The following is an 11,419-nucleotide window of genomic DNA, read 5'->3' as shown; positions in this document are numbered from 1 at the left end:
TTGGATTATATATAGTAGTTCTATTTATAGCATTTTGAAGAACCTCCACATTGTTTTTCATGATAGTTGTACTAATTTACATTCCCATCAATGGCGTGTAAGTATCCCCTTTGTCTATATGCTCACTAACATTTATCTTTTGCCTTTTTGATAACAGCCATTCAAACTAGAGTGATGTAATGTCACATTGTGTTTTTTAATTTGCATTTTCCTGAAGATTGGTCATGTTGAACTTTTAAAAAATATATACCTAATAGCCATTTTATTCATAGACCTATTGAAAAATGTCCTTTTAGGTCTTTTGCCTGTTTTTAAATTGGGTTATTTGTTTTATTGCTATTGAGTCATTTGAATTCCTTATAAATTTTGGATATAACCCTCTTATCAGATATGTTGTTTGTAAATATTTTCTATCACTCTGTAGGTTGTTTTTTCACCATGTTGATTATTTCTTTTGCTGAAGAATCTTTTTCATTTGATGTAATTCAATTTATATATATATTTTTTGTGTTGAGTATGCTTTTGAGGTCATATCCAAATAAAAAACATTGGATATGATTTTTGGATGTTGGATATAAAAATAAATCACTGAACATGGGATATCTTTTGATTTATTAGTGTCTTCTTTAACATTTTTATTAATATTTCATAGTTTTTAATGCAGAGGTTTTTCACTTCTTTAAATTTATTTCTAAGTATTATTCTACTTTTTTTTTCATAGCTACTAGAAATGGTATTGTTTCTTAATGGTTCCAAATCAATATCATGGAGCTTCTTCCCTATGTTTCCCTCCAGCAGTTTCGTAATTTCAGATCTTACATTTAAGTGTTTAATGCACTTTGAGTTGACTTTGTGTATGGTGAGAGGTAAAGGTCTAGTTTTATTCTTTTGCATGTGAATACACAGTTGTTTCAATGCCGCTTATCGAACAGACCTCTTTTCCCCATTATGTGTTCTTGTCAACTTTGTCAAAAATTAGCTGTAAATGCATGCATTGATCTCTGGGCTGTCTATTCTGTTCCATTGGTCTATGTATCTATTTTTATGCCAGTTTAATGTTATTTTTGGGTATAGCTTTGTAGTATATTTTATTTTCATATCTCCTCAAATTCCTTTTATACCACGCAGCTTTTTAAATTTAGGTAATCCCATGTTTCTACCTTGGTTCATTTTGCTCAAAACTGCTTTAACTATTCAGGGCATTTTGTGTTTTCATAAAAGTTAAAAAATATGTATTTCTGTGAATAATGCCATTGGTATTTTTGTAGAAATTGAATTAAACCTTTGGATTATTTTGAGCTGTATAGACATTTTAATATTTATTCTTATAATTGCTGAACATGGGATATCTTTCTATTTATGTCTTCTTTAACTTCTTTCATCCATGTTTTATAGATTTTAAAGTAGAGCTCTTTCACCTCTTTGGTTAAATACTGTATAATTCCAGTTATATAGTATCTTCCAAAAAGATGCTATATAATTTCAATCTTCTTAATTACTAATAATTTTGTTGAAGATTTATGCATGTATATTCATCAGGGATACTGGCCTGTAGTTTTTTTTTTTTTTTTTTTCTGTTGTGTTCGCGACTGGTTTTGCTACCTGGGTAATGCTGGCCTTGTAGAATGAGTGTGGAAGTATTCTCTTCAATGTTTTGGAAAAATTTGAGAATTGGTATTAGTTTTTAAAAAAATATTTGGGATAATTTTGCAATAAAAACATCTGAATTTTTACTATTGATTCAATTTCCTTACTTATTGGACAATTCAGGCCAGATTTTAAATTTTTTAAGAATTCACTTTTGGTAGGTTGTATATATATCCAGGCATTAATCCATTTCTTCCAGGCTATCCAATTTGTTGACATATTATTTTTCATAATAGTCTTTTACAATCCTTTGTATTTTTGTGGTATCAATTATAATGTCTTTTTTATCTCGGTTTTATTTTTTGAGTTTTCTCCCTCTCTCTCTCTTTGAAATTTAATCTTGCCAAATGATTGTCAGTTTTGTTTAATTTTCATACACCATTTCATTTTGTTAGTATTTTGTGTTGTTTTGCTAGTCTCTATTTTATTTACTTCTGCTCTGACTTTTATTATTTTTTTTCCTTCAATAAATGTTGGATTGAGTTTGTTCTTTCTTTCTAGTGGAAAGAAAGAACATCTTTCTTATGTTACCTTATCTTATTGAGGTAAGATGTTAGGTTGTTTAGAGAATGTCCTTGTTTTTTGATCTAGGCATCTATTGCTATAAACTTCCCTCTTATAACTGCTTTTGCTGTATCCCATAGATTTTGATACATTGTGTTTTTGTTTGTTTAAAGAAATTTAAAAATTTCTCTTTTTATTTCATTATTGACCAATTGGTTATTCAGGAGCATATTGCTTAATTTTCATGTATTTTTAATGTTTCTAAAATTTCTCCTGTAGGTCATTTCTAGTTTATGCTGATGTCTGTTGGGGAACATGACAAGACAAATCTCAATCATTTTAGGATAACATGGGGAGAAATGCCAGATATAGGTGACAGGGGGATGGAGGCAGCAAACCACATTGCCATGTATGTACCTATGCACAATCCTGCATGTTCTGCACATGCACTCCAGAACCTAAAATGCAATAAAATTTTTTATGTATATATATATATATATGAGATATATATCATTTATAAAATTATATATATATATATATATATATATATAATTTTAGGAGATCTATTTGCCAAAGTTAAGAACGCACCTGGGAGACAGGTCTATGCCTTTCTCTGAAGATGATTTTAAGGCCTCCAAATTTAAAGGGAAAAGGGTGGGATACTGAGAAGCACACAGTTTTCATATAAACAATAGTGGGGAAATCTGCATTTTACATAAGATAACACAGACAAAGTGGGGTAGGGGAACAATTAGATATGCATTTGTGTCTGATGGGCAGGGGTGACTGCACCTGTAAGATAAGCTATCAATTGACAATGCCATGGCAAAGGTTTAACAGCCTGCCAAGAATTTACTTGTGGGCAAAATATGGGGGAGGCTTGTAGCCTTTCATCTGTAGTGGTCTTATTTAGGAATCAAAACGGGGAGGTGGGTTTGCATGGCCCAGTTCCAGGCTTGATATTTCCCTTTGGCTAAATGAGTTTGGAGGTCCCAACTTTTAATTTCATTTTAGATCATCATAGTCAGAAAAAATGCTGTATATTTTCAATCCTCTTAAACGTATTAAAACCTGTTTTGTGGCCTTACATATAATGTATTTTGAAGAATGTTCTATAGGAAGTTGAAAATAATGTATATCATGCAACTGTAGGAAGAAGTGTTCTGTAAATACCTGTTAGGTCCATTATGTCTAGGCTGCTATTTAAATTCAGCGTTTCTTTGTTAATTTTCTGCCTGGATTATCTATACATTGCTAATGAACTCCAGTTTTTATTTTTCTTTGTAGCTCCTTCACTTCTGAAGGACAGCTTCAGAAATGCCACTGGTATTTTCTCTGACTGTATATTTTCAAGTAACTTCTCATTAAGTTTACATTTTTTTTTCTTATGCTTGATCAACTTGTTACCAGTGGCGTTGGGCACAGCTTTGCCAGTGTGCAATTTTTTTTCCTCAGTGCCTTAAATATATCATTCAGCTGTCTCCTGGCTGTAAGGTTTCCCCTGAGAAGTCTGCCACTAGGCATACTGAAACTCTCTTATGTATCATTCGTCTCCTTTCTCTTGATTTCAAGATTCTCTCTTTGTCTTTAATCTTTGAAAGTGTGATTACAACATGTCATGGAGGTAGTTTGCTTTGGATTGAATGTGATTAGAATCCTATTAACTTTTTGTACCTAGATATTTATATCTTTCTCCAGATTTGGAAAGTTTTCCGCTATTATTTCTTTAAATAAGTTTTTTAAATACATTTATCTTTCTCTATTGTCTTTTAAATGCAAGTGATGCATCAATTTGCTTTTGATGATGTCACACAACTCTCATAAACTGTCTTTTTTCCTTTTATATATTTTCTGTTTTTTTCTTCTCTGACAGTATATTATCAAGTAACTTCTCATTAAGTTTACAGTTTTTTTCTTCTGCTCGATCAACTTGTTACCAGTGGCAGTATCCAAGTTACCACCAGTGAATCTGTAAGGGTCTGCAGCAACCTCAGTTCTTGCCTCCTCAGTAGAAAGAATTGGACAGTGGGGCACAAGGCAGAGGAGAGACCAAAGCAAATTTTAGAGAAGGAGTAAAAGTTTATAAAGTTCTGAGCAGAAAAAAAAGGAAGGAAAGTACACTTGGGAGAGGGCCACATGGGCGACTTGAAAGTGAAGTGTGCGGTTTGACTTTTGACTTAGGGTTTTATATGTTGGCATACTGCCAGGGTCTTGCATTCTTTCTCCCCTAAATCTTTCCTTCGGGTCGGATGTCTGCACACACAGTGGCCTGCTAGTGCTTGGGCTGGAGGCATGTGCAGTGTGTTTACTGGAGTGTACACATGCTCACTTGACGCATTCTTTTCTTACCAGCTGAATGCTCCTAGAAGGCCATTTACCAGTTAAACCTCCACCATTTTACCTGTTAATGCACATGCTTGAGCTCACTTGCCCAGCTCCTGAGATCTTACAGGGTAGCTGCTGATAACCAGTTTCAGGATTTTCTGTCTATAGGGAGACTGCCTTTCCCTGGTGCTGGCTTTGACCAATTATTTTAGTGAGACAGTTAACAACCATCTGATCATCACTTCATGATCATCTGACATTCCCGGTCTGGCAGAGATCTCTTCTACCCTGCTCATGCCTGACTACCTACTGTAACATTTCCCACATCAAGAGTCCAAGACTCCAGTTCTTTGGGGAAAATTCATAAAGGTCAGTCTTCTGTAACTGCTTTCTGCTGAGAGAGGAGCGGTGGTCATGATTCTTTGAATCTTGGCCTCTTGTTAGCTGTGAGGACAGGAGGGTGTTTCTTTGTGTTCTGAAAGTGGTATCCAGCTAGGTCCGAAGGAGACAGGGTCAGAATTTTACCTCTGTTATGTCCCACTGATGGGCAATCTGGAGATCCTCTGTAGAAGGGTGACTCGAATATTGAGAAGACGTTATCCCTCACTAAGGATCATCTGGTTAGAATTCATCTGATTAGAATCCAATTAACTTTTTGTACCTAGATATTTATAGCTTTCTCCAGATTTGGAAAGTTTTCTGCTATTAGTTCTTTAAATACGTTTTATTCCCTTTATCTTTCTCTGTCATCTTTTAAATGCCAACGAAAAGGCCTGTAAATAACCTTATTTGTCTCCTTTTGCCATCAGGCCTCCTTGATGACCTGGAGGCAAAAGGAGACACATCAGTTTATTAAAATTTGAAGAATATTAAAATAAGGTGATGAGGACAACTCCAAAAAAATCCTGAGGCTGCCGACATGCCCAGGTAACTCGTGGCTATAGTCATATAGTCATGCCTGCTAAGAGAAAATCTCTTTTCTTTATAACCTTCCTTACCAGAAATACCTCTTTACCTGTATAACCTTTGAATTAAACAAGTCATTTTCCCTTCCATTAGAAAGCTAAGGTTTGTTCTGCATGTTGCTGTGAAAACCCTGTGAGGAGGAAGCAGAGAAGGAGGTTACCTATATTATGTAGATGTGATCCCCCCTTAAGAGATTGCTCAGTCAGAGTTTTGTTAGGGCTTGCCTGAATAAGGGTGGGCTATTTCTAAATCCCTGAGGTAAGACCATCAAGGATGAAATTATTGGTTAAAGATTTAGATATCTAAATCTAATTCAGAAGAGATGATAGAGCTACCTGAGGGAACGATGAATTTGGAGGTTGGCTAAATGTTAAGTAGGCACCTGTCTTGGAAAGTATATTTTTGCCCCAAAGAGTTGTGGGGTATTTAGACATACTAGGGACTGATCAGAGAATGGTAACTGGTCCCTTAAGTAGTATAAAGGAGTGTGAATTATTTCTTTTGGAGGGAAGAGATGCCATTTGCCCTAATTACCCAACAGGAATTGGAGATTTGTTCACAGAAGGAGATTAGCATAGTGTAGGCAACTCTTAAACTCAAAAGGGAAATTGATAATTTTACTTGCCACCTCCAGAGTTGTCCACAGCTTTGTACTATTGATGACAATGTCTGATTTAAAAACCAGCTGGAGCAGAGAGCCCTTCAGTTCAAGGCCTTCGGGGGTTGGGATTCTTCCCAGGGATGCTTTGTCCCTCGAGGCAGTATTGTTTCCGGAGGCTGTGCTTGTGGCAGAGAGCGCAACTCGTGGAAGGCCTTTTCCCATTTATCCCACTGGGGTGCAGTTTGCCTTCTAGTGACCTGCCTTTATCAATGGCAGTTACCGGGAAGTATGTCCTTAGGGCAACTTGAAGTGGGCTGGTGGTCTTGCAGAGCAGCCAGTAATTGAGTCTGCCTCCTTTCCCTGGGTTTCTCCTTTTTCTTAGCCCTTTCCTCCTTATTCTGCTCTCAATTTAAAAAGACTGAAAAGGCTAACCAGAGGACCTCCTGCACAGGGGCACTGGGTTCCAAGGCTGACTTTTGTAACTTTCTCTCAGGTCATTTTTAAGCCAAACAGAATTACAAAGGAAAATTAGTTTTTTTGTTTTAAGATTTGGGGTAATCAAACCTTTCCTAGTTTGGGGGCATGCATCCAAGGGACATATCCTATGTTATAGAGATGCAATTACCCATCTGTGAGAAAAGAACAGAACAGAAAAAGGAAAACGTTAAAAGAAGGCATTCCCTGTACTTGCTTATTATCATGATGGGCATCCCCCATCATTCTTTGGGTTCTGGAAGAAACCAATCTGACTGTGTACCCTTGATACCATCTCATCACGATTACCCACTTAAGAACAGAGGAGATGCTGGAGTGAAGAGTTGGACCCCTCTTTATCCTTGGGCTTCCAGAATAACTGGTCTTACCATGTACCCCTAAAGTTTCATCTATGTTCTAGTGATAATCTGCTAGCCTGGCACCAACCTTCATCTCTGTCCTATGAGTCTCTTGCACCTGCATCCTTGGGCTGGCCTATATCCTTATCCATGGCTTTAGAGTGACTCTCACCAGGAGCATTTGTGCAATAAAATGATTATATCTTTTCTCATATTTCAGATTCCCATGTTCCTTAAGTAGATGAGAATTCTGTTTTTCAGCTATCTGCCACAAGGGGGCTGGATTTCCCTCCAGCTCCCTTCAAATATTATCGTTAATGTCTTGATGCATATTGAGAAGGGCATGGAAGTAATTACAGAAATGAAGATTACAGGAGGAAGTGGAAGGAAGTAAAAGGAATACTAATGGAAGGCCTTCATATGCTTGCAAAAACAGCAACCCTTGGATTCGAGAGGGCAAAGTAGTAACCTCCAGAAGACTTGGGGTTCAAGACCAGCCTGACCAACATGGTGAAACCTCACCTCTACTAAAAATGCAAAAATAAAAAAATTAGTCGGGTTTGGTGGCATGCACCAGTAATCCCAGCTACTTGGGAGGCTGAAGTAGGGGAATTGCTTGGACCAGGGAGGTAGAGTTTGCAGTGAGCTGAGATCTCACCACTGCACTCCAGCCTGGGTAACAGAGTGAGACTCTGTCTCAAAAAACAAAAAACAAACAACAAAAAAAAGAACATTGCTTCATTGACTTGTGAAACAATATAAAGAGGCTAGTATATGTGTCAAAAGAGTGTAAAATAAAAAAAGGAAAAATACATTTGGACAAAAAAAAAAAAGATTGAGTAATGGCAGAAAATGTTCCAAATTTGATGAAACTTCAATGAAACACCAAAACTCAAGTTCAAAGACTCTCAAGAATAATAAGCAGGAAAAAAATACCAAGAAAATTATACCAAGACACAATGAATCAAATTGTTAGTAACTGATAATAAAGAAACACTCTTAAAAATAATTACAGAAATAGGACACATTTCTGATCAGAAACAATTCAAGCTGGAAGAAAAAGTAGAGCCATCTTTAAAGTGCAGAAAAGAAACAGTACATCTTGTTCCTTAGAATTATCTATCTAGTGAAAATAATCTTCAAATATAAGGTAAACCTACAAGTAAAAATTTTCAAAAAAAAAACAAGTGCTAAGAAATTTGGTTATCAGCAGACATCTAGCTCAAAACACATTAAAGAGTATTCTTCAGGCTGTGTAAAATGATACTGGATAAACCTCAGTTCTACACAAAGGAATGAGAAACACTAGAAATTGTCAATATGTACATAGGTAAAACATTTTCATTTTTAATTTCTTTAAAGAACTAAAGCATAAAACGTAATAACAACATATGATAAAGTTTGTCAAACTCAGACATAAGATGTAATAGTAGGACGGATGAGAGGATATAAAGTATACTGTTGCAAAATTCTTATATTAGGTATAAATATACAACCAAGCACAGAGGCTCATGCCTATAATTCCAGCATTTTGGGAGACCAAGGCGAGAGGATCACTTAAGCCTAGGATTTTGAGACCAGGCTGGGCACTGTAGTGAAACACTATCTCTACAGAAAATAAGAAAATTAGCCAGGCAAGCCATGATGAGTGCTCCTACAGTCCAGCTACTTGGGAGGTTGAGGTGTGAGGATCACTTGAGCCCAGGAGTTGGAATCTACCATGAGCCAAGCCTGCACCAATGCATTCCAGCCTGGGTGACAGAGTGAGATCCAGTCCCAAATACATGGTAATAAGTGGAAGCTTATTTGTCAACCCTAGAACTAGCTCTAAAAATAACAGAAGGGACATATCTAATGAGCCAATAGCCACATTAGTGATAAGAGAAATTGTGAAAAACTAGGTAAAAAAGTAGAAACATGATAACTGTAACAGATAAAATACAAATAAGAAGCTGCGGCCATTAAGTAATTACTAAAAGTTATTGAAATGAAATATTTCAGATAAGGGAAATAAATTGTTAAAATGTGTGAGAAAGCAGAACCAAAATATATGCTGTTTCAAGAGGTATATATTAAGAAGATACAGTTTTATTTACTGTAAAAGAGTGAAAAACAATTTATCATGGAAACACTAGTTATGAAAAAAAATGAAAGTGTCTATATTGATATTAGAGAAAATAAACTTCATGACACATTTTCTGTCCAGAGAAAAAGAGTAACATTTCCTAATGATAAAGGGTCAAATCATCAAGAGAGCACAATATAATACACAAAGTAAGAATGGGCAAAGGAAAAACTAAGAGAAACAGACAAGAGAAATTGGCAATTATAGTTGGCAATTTAAACACTCATCTCTTGGTAATATTACCAATTGGTAAAATTACCAATTTATTTTCAACAGAAAATAAATAATATTAAACACTTGAACAGCACTACAACCAACTTAACCTAATTGGCATTTATAAACATTACTTTACACATAACAATTATGTAATAAATTGTTTTCAAGTTCAAAGAAAATTTTAACCAATTTAGACTCTATGTTGGATTATAAAATATGTATTGGCTCATTTTAAAGAGTTAAAGTTAGCATAATCTCTTTGGTTTTAAATAAATTAAAAACCAAAAAAAATCTGCCAAATTTCTGGAATATTCTCAAATATTGGAAAGTTTAACAACTCATTATTAAATAGAGCATGGATCAAAGAAGTGTTTCAAAGGGAATTAGAAACTCTGTCAAACTGAATGGTAATAAAAACACAGCCGATCGAAATTTTAAAATTACAAGAAAATTGCTGTTATAGTTATTTATACTAAAAAAGAAAAGTACAAACTTAATGATCTAAACTGTTACCATAATAAGCTAGAAAAATGAGATAATCTAAAGAAAACAAGAAATAGAATGCATGAGTGAAACTCAATGAAACGAAAAATGGAAAAGTCCTGAAGAAAAATAAAAACAAAAGTTGCTTATTTTAAGATTAATAAATTTGTTGAGTTTAGATGATCAATGATAAAAAAGAACATACAAATTATCAACACTATGAATTAAAAATGGAACAACACTGCCAATCTTATGTACTTTACAGATATGAGAATCTTATTAAAGATTTTATGTTAACATTTTAGGTAAAACATGCAAATATTTTGAATACAAAGATTACCAATATTGACAAGAGAAAATATGTATGGTTCTATGTTTAATAAATATACCATATTCAATATACCATTTAATAAATATACATACAAGCTGTGTATGCACACTGATATATATACCCACTCAAATATTTAAGAAAATTATAATAGCAATTTCAAGCTTTTTTTTTTTAATACAAATAACAAGAGACAGCACTTCCAAACATTATGAGGACAATATTGCATTGATAACAAACCAATTTAAAAATACAAGAAAAGAAAATTTTAGATTAATTTTTCTCAAAAATCCATGGCAAAGATCTTTAACAAAATATTGGCAAATTAAAACCAAGAATTTTTAATGCATAATAAACAAGTGAGACTTATCCTGAAAACTAAAAGTGAGCTTACCACTTGAAAACTAGTTCTTGTAATCTTCTCTATTAATACAATAACAAAAGAATTACATGATAATTTCATAGATGCAAAAAAATTGACAAATTCAGTACACGTTCATATAAAAATAAGAAAAAACTTAGTAAACTAGAACTAGAAAACATCACTCTAATAAATCTAATCTACATAAATCTAGTAAAGGCATCTATAGAAGGTTCATAGCTCATATCACATTTAACAGTAAAAGATGAACTATTTCCCTACCACCAAAGGTCAGAAGCAAGGCAAATATATTTGCAATCATTACTTGAGTAAACATTGTAGTGGAGTTCCCAGCCCTGGCAATAAAATAAGAAAATTAAGAAGCAGGGAGATTGGATATAAAGAATTGAAACTCTCCTTATTTGAAATCAGTAGAGAAACTTCAAAAACAAATACTTGTAAAGACAATTATTTTCAACTTAAGGTATCACATTCAATGTTATAAGGAAGGTTTTCAACAGAGTATTCAACTGACTGGCTACCTATATGAAGACGAAAAAGCTAACCTTAAGTGATACTACATATACCTTATACCATTTACAAAAGTCAGTTAGAGATACATCCTAGAGATGATATGATGATATATTTAGAATAATCAGATTTCTACAACAATATAAGGAAGACTAGTCTCATATGACAAAAGCAAAGATTTTTTAAACTATAACAACTAGAAGTACCAACTATAAAATAATACTATAATAAAATGGGCTTAAAACGGTGTGGTGGCTCACGCCTGTAATCCCAGCACGTTGGGAGGGCGAGGTGGATGGATCATCTGAGGTCAGGAGTCCCAGGCCAGCCTGACCAACATGCAGAAACCCCGTTTCTACTAAAAATACAAAATTAGCCAAGTGTGGTGGCGCATGCCTGTAATCCCAGCTACTTGAGAGGCTGAAGTAGGGGAACTGCTTGAACCTGGGAGGCAGAGGTAGCCTTGAGCACAGATTGGGCCATTGCACTCCAGCCTGGG

Source organism: Cebus imitator, unplaced genomic scaffold, assembly GCF_001604975.1.
Source record: "Cebus imitator isolate Cc_AM_T3 unplaced genomic scaffold, Cebus_imitator-1.0 Scaffold1, whole genome shotgun sequence".
NCBI classification, from domain to species: Eukaryota; Metazoa; Chordata; class Mammalia; order Primates; family Cebidae; genus Cebus; species Cebus imitator.
The sequence above is the reverse complement of the archived record's forward strand: the minus strand, read 5'-3'. Positions refer to the sequence as shown.